Genomic DNA, 24292 nt, shown 5'->3' on the forward strand with positions numbered 1-24292 from the left:
GGATCACCAAAGCCTGGGATGACTCCAATATGGAAGCAGAAGCCTTAGGGCAAACAAAGGTCAGCAGTTGATGTGCTGTAAAGAAGAAGGGCTGCAGAGGGCCTCAGCAAAGCCTTCGGAATACTTGTGGATTGGCAGGAGTGCCTATATTTGTTTTTTGAGAAGCACCTTGCCAGTGCAAAGGATTGCTGAGGAAGAGGAAGGAGCAGAGCGGAATGACTGGAGCCAGTGAGGTTGCCTGTGAAGACATGAAGGGCTATGTTGAAAGGGGCACCGCTTGCAGAGCCAAGTAGTCGTTACCAAGTGGTTAAGGCGATGGACTAGATATCATTTGGCGTCTCCACGAGTATGTTCAAATCCTGCCGACTACGTCAGATGACATTTTTGGGATTCCTCTTCAGGGCCTCCTGCGTGGGAGAACAAGGGAGCAGCCTCTATGCAAAGCAGTCAGTAAAACAGAATATGAAGCAAAGACCATTAAAGCCACAGAAGAAAGATATGAACCCAGGCCAAATGCATCCTGCTCCCCCTCCCTCACCTGTCAGGCACTAGTCTGCAGAGAAACTGAACACGCCCACTCTCCTCCAAGGAGAATTCAGCTCAGGAAACGCCTAGCCACAGGCCCTAGATTGGACGAGGCACTTCTTTTCATACCTGTAAAGACCAACCCGTCTCTCTGTGGAGTCCATTCATGGCCTCCAAGACAGAAGTTTTGCCATGGTGCCTATCGTGGCTGCCATCTCCCTGACGTTAAAGCTACCACCTCTTCCGGCCTGATTTTTTTCCCCCGTCTCAAAACATGAACATACAAGGAGTGCTAATTTCACATGCATGCCTGCTTTTAGCTTGAGACGCTTTAGAAAGTCTTCTGTGGAATAGGAATGATGTATAGGAGAGCAGGGAAAATGGTCCAGTGAACGGAAAGAAAAAAGACTACGGATGGAGGTAAAGTGCCCTGTTGAGATTCACTTGTGTGGGTAGTTGTGGCCGAGTGGTTAAGGCGATGGACTAGAAATCCATTGGGGTATCCCCGCGCAGGTTCGAATCCTGCCAACTACGCTGTCCCTTTTGTGAACAGTATTTTCCCATAATTCTTTGAAATACCTTCTGGCATAAATGCGGGCTCCAAAAGCAGGACTAATAGGGTCAGCGCCCTGGGAGGGCTCAAACTTTTGCCATTGTGGCCTTCCTCTCTAGAAAAGGACTGCTTCTGTCCAGAGGCTAGACCGCCAGCAGAAATAGAAACGAGCTACGTTGAAAATGGACCATAGCTTTAAGCAAGTAGTCGTGGCCGAGTGGTTAAGGCGATGGACTTGAAATCCATTGGGGTCTCCCCGCGTAGGTTCAAATCCTGCCGACTACGTGCTACTTCACCTTTGGTGATATTTTATACTTCATATTAAATGGCATCTGCACAAGCAGGCCGAATATAGCTATCACTCTCAATAGAGCTAAGGAAGGCGAAACACTGGGCAGGGAATGGGATCAAAAGAGTGGCCGGAGAAGGCATGAGACTACCTGTCTGGCACTCCTGCCACTTGTGCACCCCAGCTGTCGAGAAGACACATGTCGAGTAATAGCCAAGGAGATTGGGAAAGAACTTCAGTTATCATCTCGCCAGTAAGTTCCATCTGAGGTATCAGATGCATGAAGGAAGTAGCCTTATTGGGGCGTCTGACAGTGTCATTATTTTCCTAAAGTGTCATAACTGCATTCTTTTACAACCTCCTTTTTGCTTTTCTCTGGCCAGGAACATGAACTTTATAATAGTGCCTTTGAGTCACGTCAGTATGCAGGTATGGACCGAGTGTATTTTTTGCAGTAGAACGGATAGGCAAAGATGGGAAGGCAGTGGAGCAGAGTGAACTGAGGGAAAGAAAAAGACTGCTGTGAGAGTGAGAACCTCAGCTTAAGTGGCAGCCACCCCTCGTGAGTAGTCGTGGCCGAGTGGTTAAGGCGATGGACTCGAAATCCATTGGGGTGTCCCCGCGCAGGTTCAAATCCTGCCGACTACGTTGGTGCTCTTTCACAATGATGTGTTAGGTTTTTCCTTGGATGCCTCCTTTCCCAGGAATAAGCATGTATTATTCAACAACGTTGAGAGCACAGGTAAAACAAAGACAAGAATGTGAAACAATGCACTGTGCAATGCCAGCATGAAAACTCTCAAGGAGTACGCTGCCCAGGCCTACAGCTTCTCAGACACTGTATCTGTCTATTTTGGGGAGCTGCAGAGAATCCTTGCCTGTGCTTTTCGAGCCTGCTGTCTGGGGTGAGTGCCTGGATAAATTGTTGTTGGGAAGGACAAGGCAGCTAGCTCCTCTACAGGGGTCAATTTAGGAGGTTGGTGGGAAGCACAGGAAGGGGCAGGAAGGAAGCTCTCTGCTGTTGCTTCTCGGCCTAGGCAGAGCTGCAGGTGTGGTTAAAAAGGATTGGCGTTTGGCCAGGTCCCAGACCACAGTGCAACCTAGGGCAACAAGAGAGGTGAGGCTACTGAGGCCCTTACCCTGAGCCTTCTGACCCCACCGCCCCTTTGGCCCCGATCGGCCAAAACCTCTCTATAAGGGCTAAAGGTGATTATTATATATGCCTGAGTAACTTAGGGTCCCTCGCATAAATGGACTCCTGCTGAAGGAGCTCGCCTTTGCTTTGGGACTGGCCCAACACGGCCTTGCTCTCCTCAACAAACCTGCCACCAGCCAGGAGGCTGAATGGCTTGCAGAAGGACACTCCCAGGTATGCCCAAGCACTTCATTTGCATAGAGACTACCCTCTCTTGGGCCCGCCTCCACTCACCTATTAAGTAATGTGGCTAGAATATCAAGACAGAAAGAGGAGCAGGGCCTGACAGCCTTTCAAAGGCTCAACTGAGGTGCTGGGCTGACGGCTGGGATCACCAAAGCCTGGGATGACTCCAATATGGAAGCAGAAGCCTTAGGGCAAACAAAGGTCAGCAGTTGATGTGCTGTAAAGAAGAAGGGCTGCAGAGGGCCTCAGCAAAGCCTTCGGAATACTTGTGGATTGGCAGGAGTGCCTATATTTGTTTTTTGAGAAGCACCTTGCCAGTGCAAAGGATTGCTGAGGAAGAGGAAGGAGCAGAGCGGAATGACTGGAGCCAGTGAGGTTGCCTGTGAAGACATGAAGGGCTATGTTGAAAGGGGCACCGCTTGCAGAGCCAAGTAGTCGTTACCAAGTGGTTAAGGCGATGGACTAGATATCATTTGGCGTCTCCACGAGTATGTTCAAATCCTGCCGACTACGTCAGATGACATTTTTGGGATTCCTCTTCAGGGCCTCCTGCGTGGGAGAACAAGGGAGCAGCCTCTATGCAAAGCAGTCAGTAAAACAGAATATGAAGCAAAGACCATTAAAGCCACAGAAGAAAGATATGAACCCAGGCCAAATGCATCCTGCTCCCCCTCCCTCACCTGTCAGGCACTAGTCTGCAGAGAAACTGAACACGCCCACTCTCCTCCAAGGAGAATTCAGCTCAGGAAACGCCTAGCCACAGGCCCTAGATTGGACGAGGCACTTCTTTTCATACCTGTAAAGACCAACCCGTCTCTCTGTGGAGTCCATTCATGGCCTCCAAGACAGAAGTTTTGCCATGGTGCCTATCGTGGCTGCCATCTCCCTGACGTTAAAGCTACCACCTCTTCCGGCCTGATTTTTTTCCCCCGTCTCAAAACATGAACATACAAGGAGTGCTAATTTCACATGCATGCCTGCTTTTAGCTTGAGACGCTTTAGAAAGTCTTCTGTGGAATAGGAATGATGTATAGGAGAGCAGGGAAAATGGTCCAGTGAACGGAAAGAAAAAAGACTACGGATGGAGGTAAAGTGCCCTGTTGAGATTCACTTGTGTGGGTAGTTGTGGCCGAGTGGTTAAGGCGATGGACTAGAAATCCATTGGGGTATCCCCGCGCAGGTTCGAATCCTGCCAACTACGCTGTCCCTTTTGTGAACAGTATTTTCCCATAATTCTTTGAAATACCTTCTGGCATAAATGCGGGCTCCAAAAGCAGGACTAATAGGGTCAGCGGCCTGGGAGGGCTCAAACTTTTGCCATTGTGGCCTTCCTCTCTAGAAAAGGACTGCTTCTGTCCAGAGGCTAGACCGCCAGCAGAAATAGAAACGAGCTACGTTGAAAATGGACCATAGCTTTAAGCAAGTAGTCGTGGCCGAGTGGTTAAGGCGATGGACTTGAAATCCATTGGGGTCTCCCCGCGTAGGTTCAAATCCTGCCGACTACGTGCTACTTCACCTTTGGTGATATTTTATACTTCATATTAAATGGCATCTGCACAAGCAGGCCGAATATAGCTATCACTCTCAATAGAGCTAAGGAAGGCGAAACACTGGGCAGGGAATGGGATCAAAAGAGTGGCCGGAGAAGGCATGAGACTACCTGTCTGGCACTCCTGCCACTTGTGCACCCCAGCTGTCGAGAAGACACATGTCGAGTAATAGCCAAGGAGATTGGGAAAGAACTTCAGTTATCATCTCGCCAGTAAGTTCCATCTGAGGTATCAGATGCATGAAGGAAGTAGCCTTATTGGGGCGTCTGACAGTGTCATTATTTTCCTAAAGTGTCATAACTGCATTCTTTTACAACCTCCTTTTTGATTTTCTCTGGCCAGGAACATGAACTTTATAATAGTGCCTTTGAGTCACGTCAGTATGCAGGTATGGACCGAGTGTATTTTTTGCAGTAGAACGGATAGGCAAAGATGGGAAGGCAGTGGAGCAGAGTGAACTGAGGGAAAGAAAAAGACTGCTGTGAGAGTGAGAACCTCAGCTTAAGTGGCAGCCACCCCTCGTGAGTAGTCGTGGCCGAGTGGTTAAGGCGATGGACTCGAAATCCATTGGGGTGTCCCCGCGCAGGTTCAAATCCTGCCGACTACGTCGGTGCTCTTTCACAATGATGTGTTAGGTTTTTCCTTGGATGCCTCCTTTCCCAGGAATAAGCATGTATTATTCAACAACGTTGAGAGCACAGGTAAAACAAAGACAAGAATGTGAAACAATGCACTGTGCAATGCCAGCATGAAAACTCTCAAGGAGTACGCTGCCCAGGCCTACAGCTTCTCAGACACTGTATCTGTCTATTTTGGGGAGCTGCAGAGAAGCCTTGCCTGTGCTTTTCGAGCCTGCTGTCTGGGGTGAGTGCCTGGATAAATTGTTGTTGGGAAGGACAAGGCAGCTAGCTCCTCTACAGGGGTCAATTTAGGAGGTTGGTGGGAAGCACAGGAAGGGGCAGGAAGGAAGCTCTCTGCTGTTGCTTCTCGGCCTAGGCAGAGCTGCAGGTGTGGTTAAAAAGGATTGGCGTTTGGCCAGGTCCCAGACCACAGTGCAACCTAGGGCAACAAGAGAGGTGAGGCTACTGAGGCCCTTACCCTGAGCCTTCTGACCCCACCGCCCCTTTGGCCCCGATCGGCCAAAACCTCTCTATAAGGGCTAAAGGTGATTATTATATATGCCTGAGTAACTTAGGGTCCCTCGCATAAATGGACTCCTGCTGAAGGAGCTCGCCTTTGCTTTGGGACTGGCCCAACACGGCCTTGCTCTCCTCAACAAACCTGCCACCAGCCAGGAGGCTGAATGGCTTGCAGAAGGACACTCCCAGGTATGCCCAAGCACTTCATTTGCATAGAGACTACCCTCTCTTGGGCCCGCCTCCACTCACCTATTAAGTAATGTGGCTAGAATATCAAGACAGAAAGAGGAGCAGGGCCTGACAGCCTTTCAAAGGCTCAACTGAGGTGCTGGGCTGACGGCTGGGATCACCAAAGCCTGGGATGACTCCAATATGGAAGCAGAAGCCTTAGGGCAAACAAAGGTCAGCAGTTGATGTGCTGTAAAGAAGAAGGGCTGCAGAGGGCCTCAGCAAAGCCTTCGGAATACTTGTGGATTGGCAGGAGTGCCTATATTTGTTTTTTGAGAAGCACCTTGCCAGTGCAAAGGATTGCTGAGGAAGAGGAAGGAGCAGAGCGGAATGACTGGAGCCAGTGAGGTTGCCTGTGAAGACATGAAGGGCTATGTTGAAAGGGGCACCGCTTGCAGAGCCAAGTAGTCGTTACCAAGTGGTTAAGGCGATGGACTAGATATCATTTGGCGTCTCCACGAGTATGTTCAAATCCTGCCGACTACGTCAGATGACATTTTTGGGATTCCTCTTCAGGGCCTCCTGCGTGGGAGAACAAGGGAGCAGCCTCTATGCAAAGCAGTCAGTAAAACAGAATATGAAGCAAAGACCATTAAAGCCACAGAAGAAAGATATGAACCCAGGCCAAATGCATCCTGCTCCCCCTCCCTCACCTGTCAGGCACTAGTCTGCAGAGAAACTGAACACGCCCACTCTCCTCCAAGGAGAATTCAGCTCAGGAAACGCCTAGCCACAGGCCCTAGATTGGACGAGGCACTTCTTTTCATACCTGTAAAGACCAACCCGTCTCTCTGTGGAGTCCATTCATGGCCTCCAAGACAGAAGTTTTGCCATGGTGCCTATCGTGGCTGCCATCTCCCTGACGTTAAAGCTACCACCTCTTCCGGCCTGATTTTTTTCCCCCGTCTCAAAACATGAACATACAAGGAGTGCTAATTTCACATGCATGCCTGCTTTTAGCTTGAGACGCTTTAGAAAGTCTTCTGTGGAATAGGAATGATGTATAGGAGAGCAGGGAAAATGGTCCAGTGAACGGAAAGAAAAAAGACTACGGATGGAGGTAAAGTGCCCTGTTGAGATTCACTTGTGTGGGTAGTTGTGGCCGAGTGGTTAAGGCGATGGACTAGAAATCCATTGGGGTATCCCCGCGCAGGTTCGAATCCTGCCAACTACGCTGTCCCTTTTGTGAACAGTATTTTCCCATAATTCTTTGAAATACCTTCTGGCATAAATGCGGGCTCCAAAAGCAGGACTAATAGGGTCAGCGGCCTGGGAGGGCTCAAACTTTTGCCATTGTGGCCTTCCTCTCTAGAAAAGGACTGCTTCTGTCCAGAGGCTAGACCGCCAGCAGAAATAGAAACGAGCTACGTTGAAAATGGACCATAGCTTTAAGCAAGTAGTCGTGGCCGAGTGGTTAAGGCGATGGACTTGAAATCCATTGGGGTCTCCCCGCGTAGGTTCAAATCCTGCCGACTACGTGCTACTTCACCTTTGGTGATATTTTATACTTCATATTAAATGGCATCTGCACAAGCAGGCCGAATATAGCTATCACTCTCAATAGAGCTAAGGAAGGCGAAACACTGGGCAGGGAATGGGATCAAAAGAGTGGCCGGAGAAGGCATGAGACTACCTGTCTGGCACTCCTGCCACTTGTGCACCCCAGCTGTCGAGAAGACACATGTCGAGTAATAGCCAAGGAGATTGGGAAAGAACTTCAGTTATCATCTCGCCAGTAAGTTCCATCTGAGGTATCAGATGCATGAAGGAAGTAGCCTTATTGGGGCGTCTGACAGTGTCATTATTTTCCTAAAGTGTCATAACTGCATTCTTTTACAACCTCCTTTTTGCTTTTCTCTGGCCAGGAACATGAACTTTATAATAGTGCCTTTGAGTCACGTCAGTATGCAGGTATGGACCGAGTGTATTTTTTGCAGTAGAACGGATAGGCAAAGATGGGAAGGCAGTGGAGCAGAGTGAACTGAGGGAAAGAAAAAGACTGCTGTGAGAGTGAGAACCTCAGCTTAAGTGGCAGCCACCCCTCGTGAGTAGTCGTGGCCGAGTGGTTAAGGCGATGGACTCGAAATCCATTGGGGTGTCCCCGCGCAGGTTCAAATCCTGCCGACTACGTCGGTGCTCTTTCACAATGATGTGTTAGGTTTTTCCTTGGATGCCTCCTTTCCCAGGAATAAGCATGTATTATTCAACAACGTTGAGAGCACAGGTAAAACAAAGACAAGAATGTGAAACAATGCACTGTGCAATGCCAGCATGAAAACTCTCAAGGAGTACGCTGCCCAGGCCTACAGCTTCTCAGACACTGTATCTGTCTATTTTGGGGAGCTGCAGAGAAGCCTTGCCTGTGCTTTTCGAGCCTGCTGTCTGGGGTGAGTGCCTGGATAAATTGTTGTTGGGAAGGACAAGGCAGCTAGCTCCTCTACAGGGGTCAATTTAGGAGGTTGGTGGGAAGCACAGGAAGGGGCAGGAAGGAAGCTCTCTGCTGTTGCTTCTCGGCCTAGGCAGAGCTGCAGGTGTGGTTAAAAAGGATTGGCGTTTGGCCAGGTCCCAGACCACAGTGCAACCTAGGGCAACAAGAGAGGTGAGGCTACTGAGGCCCTTACCCTGAGCCTTCTGACCCCACCGCCCCTTTGGCCCCGATCGGCCACGATCGGCCAAAACCTCTCTATAAGGGCTAAAGGTGATTATTATATATGCCTGAGTAACTTAGGGTCCCTCGCATAAATGGACTCCTGCTGAAGGAGCTCGCCTTTGCTTTGGGACTGGCCCAACACGGCCTTGCTCTCCTCAACAAACCTGCCACCAGCCAGGAGGCTGAATGGCTTGCAGAAGGACACTCCCAGGTATGCCCAAGCACTTCATTTGCATAGAGACTACCCTCTCTTGGGCCCGCCTCCACTCACCTATTAAGTAATGTGGCTAGAATATCAAGACAGAAAGAGGAGCAGGGCCTGACAGCCTTTCAAAGGCTCAACTGAGGTGCTGGGCTGACGGCTGGGATCACCAAAGCCTGGGATGACTCCAATATGGAAGCAGAAGCCTTAGGGCAAACAAAGGTCAGCAGTTGATGTGCTGTAAAGAAGAAGGGCTGCAGAGGGCCTCAGCAAAGCCTTCGGAATACTTGTGGATTGGCAGGAGTGCCTATATTTGTTTTTTGAGAAGCACCTTGCCAGTGCAAAGGATTGCTGAGGAAGAGGAAGGAGCAGAGCGGAATGACTGGAGCCAGTGAGGTTGCCTGTGAAGACATGAAGGGCTATGTTGAAAGGGGCACCGCTTGCAGAGCCAAGTAGTCGTTACCAAGTGGTTAAGGCGATGGACTAGATATCATTTGGCGTCTCCACGAGTATGTTCAAATCCTGCCGACTACGTCAGATGACATTTTTGGGATTCCTCTTCAGGGCCTCCTGCGTGGGAGAACAAGGGAGCAGCCTCTATGCAAAGCAGTCAGTAAAACAGAATATGAAGCAAAGACCATTAAAGCCACAGAAGAAAGATATGAACCCAGGCCAAATGCATCCTGCTCCCCCTCCCTCACCTGTCAGGCACTAGTCTGCAGAGAAACTGAACACGCCCACTCTCCTCCAAGGAGAATTCAGCTCAGGAAACGCCTAGCCACAGGCCCTAGATTGGACGAGGCACTTCTTTTCATACCTGTAAAGACCAACCCGTCTCTCTGTGGAGTCCATTCATGGCCTCCAAGACAGAAGTTTTGCCATGGTGCCTATCGTGGCTGCCATCTCCCTGACGTTAAAGCTACCACCTCTTCCGGCCTGATTTTTTTCCCCCGTCTCAAAACATGAACATACAAGGAGTGCTAATTTCACATGCATGCCTGCTTTTAGCTTGAGACGCTTTAGAAAGTCTTCTGTGGAATAGGAATGATGTATAGGAGAGCAGGGAAAATGGTCCAGTGAACGGAAAGAAAAAAGACTACGGATGGAGGTAAAGTGCCCTGTTGAGATTCACTTGTGTGGGTAGTTGTGGCCGAGTGGTTAAGGCGATGGACTAGAAATCCATTGGGGTATCCCCGCGCAGGTTCGAATCCTGCCAACTACGCTGTCCCTTTTGTGAACAGTATTTTCCCATAATTCTTTGAAATACCTTCTGGCATAAATGCGGGCTCCAAAAGCAGGACTAATAGGGTCAGCGGCCTGGGAGGGCTCAAACTTTTGCCATTGTGGCCTTCCTCTCTAGAAAAGGACTGCTTCTGTCCAGAGGCTAGACCGCCAGCAGAAATAGAAACGAGCTACGTTGAAAATGGACCATAGCTTTAAGCAAGTAGTCGTGGCCGAGTGGTTAAGGCGATGGACTTGAAATCCATTGGGGTCTCCCCGCGTAGGTTCAAATCCTGCCGACTACGTGCTACTTCACCTTTGGTGATATTTTATACTTCATATTAAATGGCATCTGCACAAGCAGGCCGAATATAGCTATCACTCTCAATAGAGCTAAGGAAGGCGAAACACTGGGCAGGGAATGGGATCAAAAGAGTGGCCGGAGAAGGCATGAGACTACCTGTCTGGCACTCCTGCCACTTGTGCACCCCAGCTGTCGAGAAGACACATGTCGAGTAATAGCCAAGGAGATTGGGAAAGAACTTCAGTTATCATCTCGCCAGTAAGTTCCATCTGAGGTATCAGATGCATGAAGGAAGTAGCCTTATTGGGGCGTCTGACAGTGTCATTATTTTCCTAAAGTGTCATAACTGCATTCTTTTACAACCTCCTTTTTGCTTTTCTCTGGCCAGGAACATGAACTTTATAATAGTGCCTTTGAGTCACGTCAGTATGCAGGTATGGACCGAGTGTATTTTTTGCAGTAGAACGGATAGGCAAAGATGGGAAGGCAGTGGAGCAGAGTGAACTGAGGGAAAGAAAAAGACTGCTGTGAGAGTGAGAACCTCAGCTTAAGTGGCAGCCACCCCTCGTGAGTAGTCGTGGCCGAGTGGTTAAGGCGATGGACTCGAAATCCATTGGGGTGTCCCCGCGCAGGTTCAAATCCTGCCGACTACGTTGGTGCTCTTTCACAATGATGTGTTAGGTTTTTCCTTGGATGCCTCCTTTCCCAGGAATAAGCATGTATTATTCAACAACGTTGAGAGCACAGGTAAAACAAAGACAAGAATGTGAAACAATGCACTGTGCAATGCCAGCATGAAAACTCTCAAGGAGTACGCTGCCCAGGCCTACAGCTTCTCAGACACTGTATCTGTCTATTTTGGGGAGCTGCAGAGAATCCTTGCCTGTGCTTTTCGAGCCTGCTGTCTGGGGTGAGTGCCTGGATAAATTGTTGTTGGGAAGGACAAGGCAGCTAGCTCCTCTACAGGGGTCAATTTAGGAGGTTGGTGGGAAGCACAGGAAGGGGCAGGAAGGAAGCTCTCTGCTGTTGCTTCTCGGCCTAGGCAGAGCTGCAGGTGTGGTTAAAAAGGATTGGCGTTTGGCCAGGTCCCAGACCACAGTGCAACCTAGGGCAACAAGAGAGGTGAGGCTACTGAGGCCCTTACCCTGAGCCTTCTGACCCCACCGCCCCTTTGGCCCCGATCGGCCAAAACCTCTCTATAAGGGCTAAAGGTGATTATTATATATGCCTGAGTAACTTAGGGTCCCTCGCATAAATGGACTCCTGCTGAAGGAGCTCGCCTTTGCTTTGGGACTGGCCCAACACGGCCTTGCTCTCCTCAACAAACCTGCCACCAGCCAGGAGGCTGAATGGCTTGCAGAAGGACACTCCCAGGTATGCCCAAGCACTTCATTTGCATAGAGACTACCCTCTCTTGGGCCCGCCTCCACTCACCTATTAAGTAATGTGGCTAGAATATCAAGACAGAAAGAGGAGCAGGGCCTGACAGCCTTTCAAAGGCTCAACTGAGGTGCTGGGCTGACGGCTGGGATCACCAAAGCCTGGGATGACTCCAATATGGAAGCAGAAGCCTTAGGGCAAACAAAGGTCAGCAGTTGATGTGCTGTAAAGAAGAAGGGCTGCAGAGGGCCTCAGCAAAGCCTTCGGAATACTTGTGGATTGGCAGGAGTGCCTATATTTGTTTTTTGAGAAGCACCTTGCCAGTGCAAAGGATTGCTGAGGAAGAGGAAGGAGCAGAGCGGAATGACTGGAGCCAGTGAGGTTGCCTGTGAAGACATGAAGGGCTATGTTGAAAGGGGCACCGCTTGCAGAGCCAAGTAGTCGTTACCAAGTGGTTAAGGCGATGGACTAGATATCATTTGGCGTCTCCACGAGTATGTTCAAATCCTGCCGACTACGTCAGATGACATTTTTGGGATTCCTCTTCAGGGCCTCCTGCGTGGGAGAACAAGGGAGCAGCCTCTATGCAAAGCAGTCAGTAAAACAGAATATGAAGCAAAGACCATTAAAGCCACAGAAGAAAGATATGAACCCAGGCCAAATGCATCCTGCTCCCCCTCCCTCACCTGTCAGGCACTAGTCTGCAGAGAAACTGAACACGCCCACTCTCCTCCAAGGAGAATTCAGCTCAGGAAACGCCTAGCCACAGGCCCTAGATTGGACGAGGCACTTCTTTTCATACCTGTAAAGACCAACCCGTCTCTCTGTGGAGTCCATTCATGGCCTCCAAGACAGAAGTTTTGCCATGGTGCCTATCGTGGCTGCCATCTCCCTGACGTTAAAGCTACCACCTCTTCCGGCCTGATTTTTTTCCCCCGTCTCAAAACATGAACATACAAGGAGTGCTAATTTCACATGCATGCCTGCTTTTAGCTTGAGACGCTTTAGAAAGTCTTCTGTGGAATAGGAATGATGTATAGGAGAGCAGGGAAAATGGTCCAGTGAACGGAAAGAAAAAAGACTACGGATGGAGGTAAAGTGCCCTGTTGAGATTCACTTGTGTGGGTAGTTGTGGCCGAGTGGTTAAGGCGATGGACTAGAAATCCATTGGGGTATCCCCGCGCAGGTTCGAATCCTGCCAACTACGCTGTCCCTTTTGTGAACAGTATTTTCCCATAATTCTTTGAAATACCTTCTGGCATAAATGCGGGCTCCAAAAGCAGGACTAATAGGGTCAGCGGCCTGGGAGGGCTCAAACTTTTGCCATTGTGGCCTTCCTCTCTAGAAAAGGACTGCTTCTGTCCAGAGGCTAGACCGCCAGCAGAAATAGAAACGAGCTACGTTGAAAATGGACCATAGCTTTAAGCAAGTAGTCGTGGCCGAGTGGTTAAGGCGATGGACTTGAAATCCATTGGGGTCTCCCCGCGTAGGTTCAAATCCTGCCGACTACGTGCTACTTCACCTTTGGTGATATTTTATACTTCATATTAAATGGCATCTGCACAAGCAGGCCGAATATAGCTATCACTCTCAATAGAGCTAAGGAAGGCGAAACACTGGGCAGGGAATGGGATCAAAAGAGTGGCCGGAGAAGGCATGAGACTACCTGTCTGGCACTCCTGCCACTTGTGCACCCCAGCTGTCGAGAAGACACATGTCGAGTAATAGCCAAGGAGATTGGGAAAGAACTTCAGTTATCATCTCGCCAGTAAGTTCCATCTGAGGTATCAGATGCATGAAGGAAGTAGCCTTATTGGGGCGTCTGACAGTGTCATTATTTTCCTAAAGTGTCATAACTGCATTCTTTTACAACCTCCTTTTTGATTTTCTCTGGCCAGGAACATGAACTTTATAATAGTGCCTTTGAGTCACGTCAGTATGCAGGTATGGACCGAGTGTATTTTTTGCAGTAGAACGGATAGGCAAAGATGGGAAGGCAGTGGAGCAGAGTGAACTGAGGGAAAGAAAAAGACTGCTGTGAGAGTGAGAACCTCAGCTTAAGTGGCAGCCACCCCTCGTGAGTAGTCGTGGCCGAGTGGTTAAGGCGATGGACTCGAAATCCATTGGGGTGTCCCCGCGCAGGTTCAAATCCTGCCGACTACGTCGGTGCTCTTTCACAATGATGTGTTAGGTTTTTCCTTGGATGCCTCCTTTCCCAGGAATAAGCATGTATTATTCAACAACGTTGAGAGCACAGGTAAAACAAAGACAAGAATGTGAAACAATGCACTGTGCAATGCCAGCATGAAAACTCTCAAGGAGTACGCTGCCCAGGCCTACAGCTTCTCAGACACTGTATCTGTCTATTTTGGGGAGCTGCAGAGAAGCCTTGCCTGTGCTTTTCGAGCCTGCTGTCTGGGGTGAGTGCCTGGATAAATTGTTGTTGGGAAGGACAAGGCAGCTAGCTCCTCTACAGGGGTCAATTTAGGAGGTTGGTGGGAAGCACAGGAAGGGGCAGGAAGGAAGCTCTCTGCTGTTGCTTCTCGGCCTAGGCAGAGCTGCAGGTGTGGTTAAAAAGGATTGGCGTTTGGCCAGGTCCCAGACCACAGTGCAACCTAGGGCAACAAGAGAGGTGAGGCTACTGAGGCCCTTACCCTGAGCCTTCTGACCCCACCGCCCCTTTGGCCCCGATCGGCCACGATCGGCCAAAACCTCTCTATAAGGGCTAAAGGTGATTATTATATATGCCTGAGTAACTTAGGGTCCCTCGCATAAATGGACTCCTGCTGAAGGAGCTCGCCTTTGCTTTGGGACTGGCCCAACACGGCCTTGCTCTCCTCAACAAACCTGCCACCAGCCAGGAGGCTGAATGGCTTGCAGAAGGACACTCCCAGGTATGCCCAAGCACTTCATTTGCATAGAGACTACCCTCTCTTGGGCCCGCCTCCACTCACCTATTAAGTAATGTGGCTAGAATATCAAGACAGAAAGAGGAGCAGGGCCTGACAGCCTTTCAAAGGCTCAACTGAGGTGCTGGGCTGACGGCTGGGATCACCAAAGCCTGGGATGACTCCAATATGGAAGCAGAAGCCTTAGGGCAAACAAAGGTCAGCAGTTGATGTGCTGTAAAGAAGAAGGGCTGCAGAGGGCCTCAGCAAAGCCTTCGGAATACTTGTGGATTGGCAGGAGTGCCTATATTTGTTTTTTGAGAAGCACCTTGCCAGTGCAAAGGATTGCTGAGGAAGAGGAAGGAGCAGAGCGGAATGACTGGAGCCAGTGAGGTTGCCTGTGAAGACATGAAGGGCTATGTTGAAAGGGGCACCGCTTGCAGAGCCAAGTAGTCGTTACCAAGTGGTTAAGGCGATGGACTAGATATCATTTGGCGTCTCCACGAGTATGTTCAAATCCTGCCGACTACGTCAGATGACATTTTTGGGATTCCTCTTCAGGGCCTCCTGCGTGGGAGAACAAGGGAGCAGCCTCTATGCAAAGCAGTCAGTAAAACAGAATATGAAGCAAAGACCATTAAAGCCACAGAAGAAAGATATGAACCCAGGCCAAATGCATCCTGCTCCCCCTCCCTCACCTGTCAGGCACTAGTCTGCAGAGAAACTGAACACGCCCACTCTCCTCCAAGGAGAATTCAGCTCAGGAAACGCCTAGCCACAGGCCCTAGATTGGACGAGGCACTTCTTTTCATACCTGTAAAGACCAACCCGTCTCTCTGTGGAGTCCATTCATGGCCTCCAAGACAGAAGTTTTGCCATGGTGCCTATCGTGGCTGCCATCTCCCTGACGTTAAAGCTACCACCTCTTCCGGCCTGATTTTTTTCCCCCGTCTCAAAACATGAACATACAAGGAGTGCTAATTTCACATGCATGCCTGCTTTTAGCTTGAGACGCTTTAGAAAGTCTTCTGTGGAATAGGAATGATGTATAGGAGAGCAGGGAAAATGGTCCAGTGAACGGAAAGAAAAAAGACTACGGATGGAGGTAAAGTGCCCTGTTGAGATTCACTTGTGTGGGTAGTTGTGGCCGAGTGGTTAAGGCGATGGACTAGAAATCCATTGGGGTATCCCCGCGCAGGTTCGAATCCTGCCAACTACGCTGTCCCTTTTGTGAACAGTATTTTCCCATAATTCTTTGAAATACCTTCTGGCATAAATGCGGGCTCCAAAAGCAGGACTAATAGGGTCAGCGGCCTGGGAGGGCTCAAACTTTTGCCATTGTGGCCTTCCTCTCTAGAAAAGGACTGCTTCTGTCCAGAGGCTAGACCGCCAGCAGAAATAGAAACGAGCTACGTTGAAAATGGACCATAGCTTTAAGCAAGTAGTCGTGGCCGAGTGGTTAAGGCGATGGACTTGAAATCCATTGGGGTCTCCCCGCGTAGGTTCAAATCCTGCCGACTACGTGCTACTTCACCTTTGGTGATATTTTATACTTCATATTAAATGGCATCTGCACAAGCAGGCCGAATATAGCTATCACTCTCAATAGAGCTAAGGAAGGCGAAACACTGGGCAGGGAATGGGATCAAAAGAGTGGCCGGAGAAGGCATGAGACTACCTGTCTGGCACTCCTGCCACTTGTGCACCCCAGCTGTCGAGAAGACACATGTCGAGTAATAGCCAAGGAGATTGGGAAAGAACTTCAGTTATCATCTCGCCAGTAAGTTCCATCTGAGGTATCAGATGCATGAAGGAAGTAGCCTTATTGGGGCGTCTGACAGTGTCATTATTTTCCTAAAGTGTCATAACTGCATTCTTTTACAACCTCCTTTTTGCTTTTCTCTGGCCAGGAACATGAACTTTATAATAGTGCCTTTGAGTCACGTCAGTATGCAGGTATGGACCGAGTGTATTTTTTGCAGTAGAACGGATAGGCAAAGATGGGAAGGCAGTGGAGCAGAGTGAACTGAGGGAAAGAAAAAGACTGCTGTGAGAGTGAGAACCTCAGCTTAAGTGGCAGCCACCCCTCGTGAGTAGTCGTGGCCGAGTGGTTAAGGCGATGGACTCGAAATCCATTGGGGTGTCCCCGCGCAGGTTCAAATCCTGCCGACTACGTCGGTGCTCTTTCACAATGATGTGTTAGGTTTTTCCTTGGATGCCTCCTTTCCCAGGAATAAGCATGTATTATTCAACAACGTTGAGAGCACAGGTAAAACAAAGACAAGAATGTGAAACAATGCACTGTGCAATGCCAGCATGAAAACTCTCAAGGAGTACGCTGCCCAGGCCTACAGCTTCTCAGACACTGTATCTGTCTATTTTGGGGAGCTGCAGAGAAGCCTTGCCTGTGCTTTTCGAGCCTGCTGTCTGGGGTGAGTGCCTGGATAAATTGTTGTTGGGAAGGACAAGGCAGCTAGCTCCTCTACAGGGGTCAATTTAGGAGGTTGGTGGGAAGCACAGGAAGGGGCAGGAAGGAAGCTCTCTGCTGTTGCTTCTCGGCCTAGGCAGAGCTGCAGGTGTGGTTAAAAAGGATTGGCGTTTGGCCAGGTCCCAGACCACAGTGCAACCTAGGGCAACAAGAGAGGTGAGGCTACTGAGGCCCTTACCCTGAGCCTTCTGACCCCACCGCCCCTTTGGCCCCGATCGGCCAAAACCTCTCTATAAGGGCTAAAGGTGATTATTATATATGCCTGAGTAACTTAGGGTCCCTCGCATAAATGGACTCCTGCTGAAGGAGCTCGCCTTTGCTTTGGGACTGGCCCAACACGGCCTTGCTCTCCTCAACAAACCTGCCACCAGCCAGGAGGCTGAATGGCTTGCAGAAGGACACTCCCAGGTATGCCCAAGCACTTCATTTGCATAGAGACTACCCTCTCTTGGGCCCGCCTCCACTCACCTATTAAGTAATGTGGCTAGAATATCAAGACAGAAAGAGGAGCAGGGCCTGACAGCCTTTCAAAGGCTCAACTGAGGTGCTGGGCTGACGGCTGGGATCACCAAAGCCTGGGATGACTCCAATATGGAAGCAGAAGCCTTAGGGCAAACAAAGGTCAGCAGTTGATGTGCTGTAAAGAAGAAGGGCTGCAGAGGGCCTCAGCAAAGCCTTCGGAATACTTGTGGATTGGCAGGAGTGCCTATATTTGTTTTTTGAGAAGCACCTTGCCAGTGCAAAGGATTGCTGAGGAAGAGGAAGGAGCAGAGCGGAATGACTGGAGCCAGTGAGGTTGCCTGTGAAGACATGAAGGGCTATGTTGAAAGGGGCACCGCTTGCAGAGCCAAGTAGTCGTTACCAAGTGGTTAAGGCGATGGACTAGATATCATTTGGCGTCTCCACGAGTATGTTCAAATCCTGCCGACTACGTCAGATGACATTTTTGGGATTCCTCTTCAGGGCCTCCTGCGTGGGAGAACAAGGGAGCAGCCTCTATGCAAAGCAGTCAGTAAAACAGAATATGAAGCAAAGACCATTAAAGCCACAGAAGAAAGATATGAACCCAGGCCAAATGCATCCTGCTCCCCCTCCCTCACCTGTCAGGCACTAGTCTGCAGAGAAACTGAACACGCCCACTCTCCTCCAAGGAGAATTCAGCTCAGGAAACGCCTAGCCACAGGCCCTAGATTGGACGAGGCACTTCTTTTCATACCTGTAAAGACCAACCCGTCTCTCTGTGGAGTCCATTCATGGCCTCCAAGACAGAAGTTTTGCCATGGTGCCTATCGTGGCTGCCATCTCCCTGACGTTAAAGCTACCACCTCTTCCGGCCTGATTTTTTTCCCCCGTCTCAAAACATGAACATACAAGGAGTGCTAATTTCACATGCATGCCTGCTTTTAGCTTGAGACGCTTTAGAAAGTCTTCTGTGGAATAGGAATGATGTATAGGAGAGCAGGGAAAATGGTCCAGTGAACGGAAAGAAAAAAGACTACGGATGGAGGTAAAGTGCCCTGTTGAGATTCACTTGTGTGGGTAGTTGTGGCCGAGTGGTTAAGGCGATGGACTAGAAATCCATTGGGGTATCCCCGCGCAGGTTCGAATCCTGCCAACTACGCTGTCCCTTTTGTGAACAGTATTTTCCCATAATTCTTTGAAATACCTTCTGGCATAAATGCGGGCTCCAAAAGCAGGACTAATAGGGTCAGCGGCCTGGGAGGGCTCAAACTTTTGCCATTGTGGCCTTCCTCTCTAGAAAAGGACTGCTTCTGTCCAGAGGCTAGACCGCCAGCAGAAATAGAAACGAGCTACGTTGAAAATGGACCATAGCTTTAAGCAAGTAGTCGTGGCCGAGTGGTTAAGGCGATGGACTTGAAATCCATTGGGGTCTCCCCGCGTAGGTTCAAATCCTGCCGACTACGTGCTACTTCACCTTTGGTGATATTTTATACTTCATATTAAATGGCATCTGCACAAGCAGGCCGAATATAGCTATCACTCTCAATAGAGCTAAGGAAGGCGAAACACTGGGCAGGGAATGGGATCAAAAGAGTGGCCGGAGAAGGCATGAGACTACCTGTCTGGCACTCCTGCCACTTGTGCACCCCAGCTGTCGAGAAGACACATGTCGAGTAATAGCCAAGGAGATTGGGAAAGAACTTCAGTTATCATCTCGCCAGTAAGTTCCATCTGAGGTATCAGATGCATGAAGGAAGTAGCCTTATTGGGGCGTCTGACAGTGTCATTATTTTCCTAAAGTGTCATAACTGCATTCTTTTACAACCTCCTTTTTGATTTTCTCTGGCCAGGAACATGAACTTTATAATAGTGCCTTTGAGTCACGTCAGTATGCAGGTATGGACCGAGTGTATTTTTTGCAGTAGAACGGATAGGCAAAGATGGGAAGGCAGTGGAGCAGAGTGAACTGAGGGAAAGAAAAAGACTGCTGTGAGAGTGAGAACCTCAGCTTAAGTGGCAGCCACCCCTCGTGAGTAGTCGTGGCCGAGTGGTTAAGGCGATGGACTCGAAATCCATTGGGGTGTCCCCGCGCAGGTTCAAATCCTGCCGACTACGTCGGTGCTCTTTCACAATGATGTGTTAGGTTTTTCCTTGGATGCCTCCTTTCCCAGGAATAAGCATGTATTATTCAACAACGTTGAGAGCACAGGTAAAACAAAGACAAGAATGTGAAACAATGCACTGTGCAATGCCAGCATGAAAACTCTCAAGGAGTACGCTGCCCAGGCCTACAGCTTCTCAGACACTGTATCTGTCTATTTTGGGGAGCTGCAGAGAAGCCTTGCCTGTGCTTTTCGAGCCTGCTGTCTGGGGTGAGTGCCTGGATAAATTGTTGTTGGGAAGGACAAGGCAGCTAGCTCCTCTACAGGGGTCAATTTAGGAGGTTGGTGGGAAGCACAGGAAGGGGCAGGAAGGAAGCTCTCTGCTGTTGCTTCTCGGCCTAGGCAGAGCTGCAGGTGTGGTTAAAAAGGATTGGCGTTTGGCCAGGTCCCAGACCACAGTGCAACCTAGGGCAACAAGAGAGGTGAGGCTACTGAGGCCCTTACCCTGAGCCTTCTGACCCCACCGCCCCTTTGGCCCCGATCGGCCAAAACCTCTCTATAAGGGCTAAAGGTGATTATTATATATGCCTGAGTAACTTAGGGTCCCTCGCATAAATGGACTCCTGCTGAAGGAGCTCGCCTTTGCTTTGGGACTGGCCCAACACGGCCTTGCTCTCCTCAACAAACCTGCCACCAGCCAGGAGGCTGAATGGCTTGCAGAAGGACACTCCCAGGTATGCCCAAGCACTTCATTTGCATAGAGACTACCCTCTCTTGGGCCCGCCTCCACTCACCTATTAAGTAATGTGGCTAGAATATCAAGACAGAAAGAGGAGCAGGGCCTGACAGCCTTTCAAAGGCTCAACTGAGGTGCTGGGCTGACGGCTGGGATCACCAAAGCCTGGGATGACTCCAATATGGAAGCAGAAGCCTTAGGGCAAACAAAGGTCAGCAGTTGATGTGCTGTAAAGAAGAAGGGCTGCAGAGGGCCTCAGCAAAGCCTTCGGAATACTTGTGGATTGGCAGGAGTGCCTATATTTGTTTTTTGAGAAGCACCTTGCCAGTGCAAAGGATTGCTGAGGAAGAGGAAGGAGGTGAGCGGAATGACTGGAGCCAGTGAGGTTGCCTGTGAAGACATGAAGGGCTATGTTGAAAGGGGCACCGCTTGCAGAGCCAAGTAGTCGTTACCAAGTGGTTAAGGCGATGGACTAGATATCATTTGGCGTCTCCACGAGTATGTTCAAATCCTGCCGACTACGTCAGATGACATTTTTGGGATTCCTCTTCAGGGCCTCCTGCGTGGGAGAACAAGGGAGCAGCCTCTATGCAAAGCAGTCAGTAAAACAGAATATGAAGCAAAGACCATTAAAGCCACAGAAGAAAGATATGAACCCAGGCCAAATGCATCCTGCTCCCCCTCCCTCACCTGTCAGGCACTAGTCTGCAGAGAAACTGAACACGCCCACTCTCCTCCAAGGAGAATTCAGCTCAGGAAACGCCTAGCCACAGGCCCTAGATTGGACGAGGCACTTCTTTTCATACCTGTAAAGACCAACCCGTCTCTCTGTGGAGTCCATTCATGGCCTCCAAGACAGAAGTTTTGCCATGGTGCCTATCGTGGCTGCCATCTCCCTGACGTTAAAGCTACCACCTCTTCCGGCCTGATTTTTTTCCCCCGTCTCAAAACATGAACATACAAGGAGTGCTAATTTCACATGCATGCCTGCTTTTAGCTTGAGACGCTTTAGAAAGTCTTCTGTGGAATAGGAATGATGTATAGGAGAGCAGGGAAAATGGTCCAGTGAACGGAAAGAAAAAAGACTACGGATGGAGGTAAAGTGCCCTGTTGAGATTCACTTGTGTGGGTAGTTGTGGCCGAGTGGTTAAGGCGATGGACTAGAAATCCATTGGGGTATCCCCGCGCAGGTTCGAATCCTGCCAACTACGCTGTCCCTTTTGTGAACAGTATTTTCCCATAATTCTTTGAAATACCTTCTGGCATAAATGCGGGCTCCAAAAGCAGGACTAATAGGGTCAGCGGCCTGGGAGGGCTCAAACTTTTGCCATTGTGGCCTTCCTCTCTAGAAAAGGACTGCTTCTGTCCAGAGGCTAGACCGCCAGCAGAAATAGAAACGAGCTACGTTGAAAATGGACCATAGCTTTAAGCAAGTAGTCGTGGCCGAGTGGTTAAGGCGATGGACTTGAAATCCATTGGGGTCTCCCCGCGTAGGTTCAAATCCTGCCGACTACGTGCTACTTCACCTTTGGTGATATTTTATACTTCATATTAAATGGCATCTGCACAAGCAGGCCGAATATAGCTATCACTCTCAATAGAGCTAAGGAAGGCGAAACACTGGGCAGGGAATGGGATCAAAAGAGTGGCCGGAGAAGGCATGAGACTACCTGTCTGGCACTCCTGCCACTTGTGCACCCCAGCTGTCGAGAAGACACATGTCGAGTAATAGCCAAGGAGATTGGGAAAGAACTTCAGTTATCATCTCGCCAGTAAGTTCCATCTGAGGTATCAGATGCATGAAGGAAGTAGCCTTATTGGGGCGTCTGACAGTGTCATTATTTTCCTAAAGTGTCATAACTGCATTCTTTTACAACCTCCTTTTTGCTTTTCTCTGGCCAGGAACATGAACTTTATAATAGTGCCTTTGAGTCACGTCAGTATGCAGGTATGGACCGAGTGTATTTTTTGCAGTAGAACGGATAGGCAAAGATGGGAAGGCAGTGGAGCAGAGTGAACTGAGGGAAAGAAAAAGACTGCTGTGAGAGTGAGAACCTCAGCTTAAGTGGCAGCCACCCCTCGTGAGTAGTCGTGGCCGAGTGGTTAAGGCGATGGACTCGAAATCCATTGGGGTGTCCCCGCGCAGGTTCAAATCCTGCCGACTACGTCGGTGCTCTTTCACAATGATGTGTTAGGTTTTTCCTTGGATGCCTCCTTTCCCAGGAATAAGCATGTATTATTCAACAACGTTGAGAGCACAGGTAAAACAAAGACAAGAATGTGAAACAATGCACTGTGCAATGCCAGCATGAAAACTCTCAAGGAGTACGCTGCCCAGGCCTACAGCTTCTCAGACACTGTATCTGTCTATTTTGGGGAGCTGCAGAGAATCCTTGCCTGTGCTTTTCGAGCCTGCTGTCTGGGGTGAGTGCCTGGATAAATTGTTGTTGGGAAGGACAAGGCAGCTAGCTCCTCTACAGGGGTCAATTTAGGAGGTTGGTGGGAAGCACAGGAAGGGGCAGGAAGGAAGCTCTCTGCTGTTGCTTCTCGGCCTAGGCAGAGCTGCAGGTGTGGTTAAAAAGGATTGGCGTTTGGCCAGGTCCCAGACCACAGTGCAACCTAGGGCAACAAGAGAGGTGAGGCTACTGAGGCCCTTACCCTGAGCCTTCTGACCCCACCGCCCCTTTGGCCCCGATCGGCCAAAACCTCTCTATAAGGGCTAAAGGTGATTATTATATATGCCTGAGTAACTTAGGGTCCCTCGCATAAATGGACTCCTGCTGAAGGAGCTCGCCTTTGCTTTGGGACTGGCCCAACACGGCCTTGCTCTCCTCAACAAACCTGCCACCAGCCAGGAGGCTGAATGGCTTGCAGAAGGACACTCCCAGGTATGCCCAAGCACTTCATTTGCATAGAGACTACCCTCTCTTGGGCCCGCCTCCACTCACCTATTAAGTAATGTGGCTAGAATATCAAGACAGAAAGAGGAGCAGGGCCTGACAGCCTTTCAAAGGCTCAACTGAGGTGCTGGGCTGACGGCTGGGATCACCAAAGCCTGGGATGACTCCAATATGGAAGCAGAAGCCTTAGGGCAAACAAAGGTCAGCAGTTGATGTGCTGTAAAGAAGAAGGGCTGCAGAGGGCCTCAGCAAAGCCTTCGGAATACTTGTGGATTGGCAGGAGTGCCTATATTTGTTTTTTGAGAAGCACCTTGCCAGTGCAAAGGATTGCTGAGGAAGAGGAAGGAGCAGAGCGGAATGACTGGAGCCAGTGAGGTTGCCTGTGAAGACATGAAGGGCTATGTTGAAAGGGGCACCGCTTGCAGAGCCAAGTAGTCGTTACCAAGTGGTTAAGGCGATGGACTAGATATCATTTGGCGTCTCCACGAGTATGTTCAAATCCTGCCGACTACGTCAGATGACATTTTTGGGATTCCTCTTCAGGGCCTCCTGCGTGGGAGAACAAGGGAGCAGCCTCTATGCAAAGCAGTCAGTAAAACAGAATATGAAGCAAAGACCATTAAAGCCACAGAAGAAAGATATGAACCCAGGCCAAATGCATCCTGCTCCCCCTCCCTCACCTGTCAGGCACTAGTCTGCAGAGAAACTGAACACGCCCACTCTCCTCCAAGGAGAATTCAGCTCAGGAAACGCCTAGCCACAGGCCCTAGATTGGACGAGGCACTTCTTTTCATACCTGTAAAGACCAACCCGTCTCTCTGTGGAGTCCATTCATGGCCTCCAAGACAGAAGTTTTGCCATGGTGCCTATCGTGGCTGCCATCTCCCTGACGTTAAAGCTACCACCTCTTCCGGCCTGATTTTTTTCCCCCGTCTCAAAACATGAACATACAAGGAGTGCTAATTTCACATGCATGCCTGCTTTTAGCTTGAGACGCTTTAGAAAGTCTTCTGTGGAATAGGAATGATGTATAGGAGAGCAGGGAAAATGGTCCAGTGAACGGAAAGAAAAAAGACTACGGATGGAGGTAAAGTGCCCTGTTGAGATTCACTTGTGTGGGTAGTTGTGGCCGAGTGGTTAAGGCGATGGACTAGAAATCCATTGGGGTATCCCCGCGCAGGTTCGAATCCTGCCAACTACGCTGTCCCTTTTGTGAACAGTATTTTCCCATAATTCTTTGAAATACCTTCTGGCATAAATGCGGGCTCCAAAAGCAGGACTAATAGGGTCAGCG

The 24292-nt window shown here is 49.7% G+C and overlaps 25 non-coding genes across 25 annotated transcripts; all 25 read left to right on the forward strand.

The window, feature by feature from the left end:
* Nucleotides 1-977: 977 nt before the first annotated feature.
* TRNAS-AGA (transfer RNA serine (anticodon AGA)) lies at nt 978-1059 on the forward strand. The gene has a single exon. It is a non-coding gene; the product is annotated as a tRNA-Ser (tRNA).
* Nucleotides 1060-1281: 222 nt separating this feature from the next.
* TRNAS-UGA (transfer RNA serine (anticodon UGA)) lies at nt 1282-1363 on the forward strand. Its single transcript has one exon. It is a non-coding gene; the product is annotated as a tRNA-Ser (tRNA).
* Nucleotides 1364-1933: 570 nt separating this feature from the next.
* Nucleotides 1934-2015, forward strand: TRNAS-CGA (transfer RNA serine (anticodon CGA)). Its single transcript has one exon. It is a non-coding gene; the product is annotated as a tRNA-Ser (tRNA).
* A 1852-nt stretch (nt 2016-3867) lies between these two features.
* Nucleotides 3868-3949, forward strand: TRNAS-AGA (transfer RNA serine (anticodon AGA)). Its single transcript has one exon. It is a non-coding gene; the product is annotated as a tRNA-Ser (tRNA).
* Nucleotides 3950-4171: 222 nt separating this feature from the next.
* On the forward strand, nt 4172-4253 carry TRNAS-UGA (transfer RNA serine (anticodon UGA)). The gene has a single exon. It is a non-coding gene; the product is annotated as a tRNA-Ser (tRNA).
* Nucleotides 4254-4823: 570 nt separating this feature from the next.
* On the forward strand, nt 4824-4905 carry TRNAS-CGA (transfer RNA serine (anticodon CGA)). Its single transcript has one exon. It is a non-coding gene; the product is annotated as a tRNA-Ser (tRNA).
* Nucleotides 4906-6757: 1852 nt separating this feature from the next.
* TRNAS-AGA (transfer RNA serine (anticodon AGA)) lies at nt 6758-6839 on the forward strand. Its single transcript has one exon. It is a non-coding gene; the product is annotated as a tRNA-Ser (tRNA).
* Nucleotides 6840-7061: 222 nt separating this feature from the next.
* Nucleotides 7062-7143, forward strand: TRNAS-UGA (transfer RNA serine (anticodon UGA)). The gene has a single exon. It is a non-coding gene; the product is annotated as a tRNA-Ser (tRNA).
* A 570-nt stretch (nt 7144-7713) lies between these two features.
* Nucleotides 7714-7795, forward strand: TRNAS-CGA (transfer RNA serine (anticodon CGA)). The gene has a single exon. It is a non-coding gene; the product is annotated as a tRNA-Ser (tRNA).
* Nucleotides 7796-9657: 1862 nt separating this feature from the next.
* Nucleotides 9658-9739, forward strand: TRNAS-AGA (transfer RNA serine (anticodon AGA)). Its single transcript has one exon. It is a non-coding gene; the product is annotated as a tRNA-Ser (tRNA).
* Nucleotides 9740-9961: 222 nt separating this feature from the next.
* TRNAS-UGA (transfer RNA serine (anticodon UGA)) lies at nt 9962-10043 on the forward strand. Its single transcript has one exon. It is a non-coding gene; the product is annotated as a tRNA-Ser (tRNA).
* Nucleotides 10044-10613: 570 nt separating this feature from the next.
* Nucleotides 10614-10695, forward strand: TRNAS-CGA (transfer RNA serine (anticodon CGA)). Its single transcript has one exon. It is a non-coding gene; the product is annotated as a tRNA-Ser (tRNA).
* Nucleotides 10696-12547: 1852 nt separating this feature from the next.
* On the forward strand, nt 12548-12629 carry TRNAS-AGA (transfer RNA serine (anticodon AGA)). Its single transcript has one exon. It is a non-coding gene; the product is annotated as a tRNA-Ser (tRNA).
* Nucleotides 12630-12851: 222 nt separating this feature from the next.
* TRNAS-UGA (transfer RNA serine (anticodon UGA)) lies at nt 12852-12933 on the forward strand. The gene has a single exon. It is a non-coding gene; the product is annotated as a tRNA-Ser (tRNA).
* Nucleotides 12934-13503: 570 nt separating this feature from the next.
* TRNAS-CGA (transfer RNA serine (anticodon CGA)) lies at nt 13504-13585 on the forward strand. Its single transcript has one exon. It is a non-coding gene; the product is annotated as a tRNA-Ser (tRNA).
* Nucleotides 13586-15447: 1862 nt separating this feature from the next.
* Nucleotides 15448-15529, forward strand: TRNAS-AGA (transfer RNA serine (anticodon AGA)). The gene has a single exon. It is a non-coding gene; the product is annotated as a tRNA-Ser (tRNA).
* A 222-nt stretch (nt 15530-15751) lies between these two features.
* On the forward strand, nt 15752-15833 carry TRNAS-UGA (transfer RNA serine (anticodon UGA)). The gene has a single exon. It is a non-coding gene; the product is annotated as a tRNA-Ser (tRNA).
* A 570-nt stretch (nt 15834-16403) lies between these two features.
* On the forward strand, nt 16404-16485 carry TRNAS-CGA (transfer RNA serine (anticodon CGA)). The gene has a single exon. It is a non-coding gene; the product is annotated as a tRNA-Ser (tRNA).
* A 1852-nt stretch (nt 16486-18337) lies between these two features.
* Nucleotides 18338-18419, forward strand: TRNAS-AGA (transfer RNA serine (anticodon AGA)). Its single transcript has one exon. It is a non-coding gene; the product is annotated as a tRNA-Ser (tRNA).
* A 222-nt stretch (nt 18420-18641) lies between these two features.
* TRNAS-UGA (transfer RNA serine (anticodon UGA)) lies at nt 18642-18723 on the forward strand. The gene has a single exon. It is a non-coding gene; the product is annotated as a tRNA-Ser (tRNA).
* A 570-nt stretch (nt 18724-19293) lies between these two features.
* On the forward strand, nt 19294-19375 carry TRNAS-CGA (transfer RNA serine (anticodon CGA)). Its single transcript has one exon. It is a non-coding gene; the product is annotated as a tRNA-Ser (tRNA).
* A 1852-nt stretch (nt 19376-21227) lies between these two features.
* TRNAS-AGA (transfer RNA serine (anticodon AGA)) lies at nt 21228-21309 on the forward strand. The gene has a single exon. It is a non-coding gene; the product is annotated as a tRNA-Ser (tRNA).
* A 222-nt stretch (nt 21310-21531) lies between these two features.
* On the forward strand, nt 21532-21613 carry TRNAS-UGA (transfer RNA serine (anticodon UGA)). Its single transcript has one exon. It is a non-coding gene; the product is annotated as a tRNA-Ser (tRNA).
* A 570-nt stretch (nt 21614-22183) lies between these two features.
* TRNAS-CGA (transfer RNA serine (anticodon CGA)) lies at nt 22184-22265 on the forward strand. Its single transcript has one exon. It is a non-coding gene; the product is annotated as a tRNA-Ser (tRNA).
* A 1852-nt stretch (nt 22266-24117) lies between these two features.
* Nucleotides 24118-24199, forward strand: TRNAS-AGA (transfer RNA serine (anticodon AGA)). The gene has a single exon. It is a non-coding gene; the product is annotated as a tRNA-Ser (tRNA).
* The last annotated feature ends 93 nt before the right edge of the window (nt 24200-24292 follow it).

This window comes from Pleurodeles waltl, chromosome 7 (assembly GCF_031143425.1).
Source record: "Pleurodeles waltl isolate 20211129_DDA chromosome 7, aPleWal1.hap1.20221129, whole genome shotgun sequence".
NCBI lineage: Eukaryota > Metazoa > Chordata > Amphibia > Caudata > Salamandridae > Pleurodeles > Pleurodeles waltl.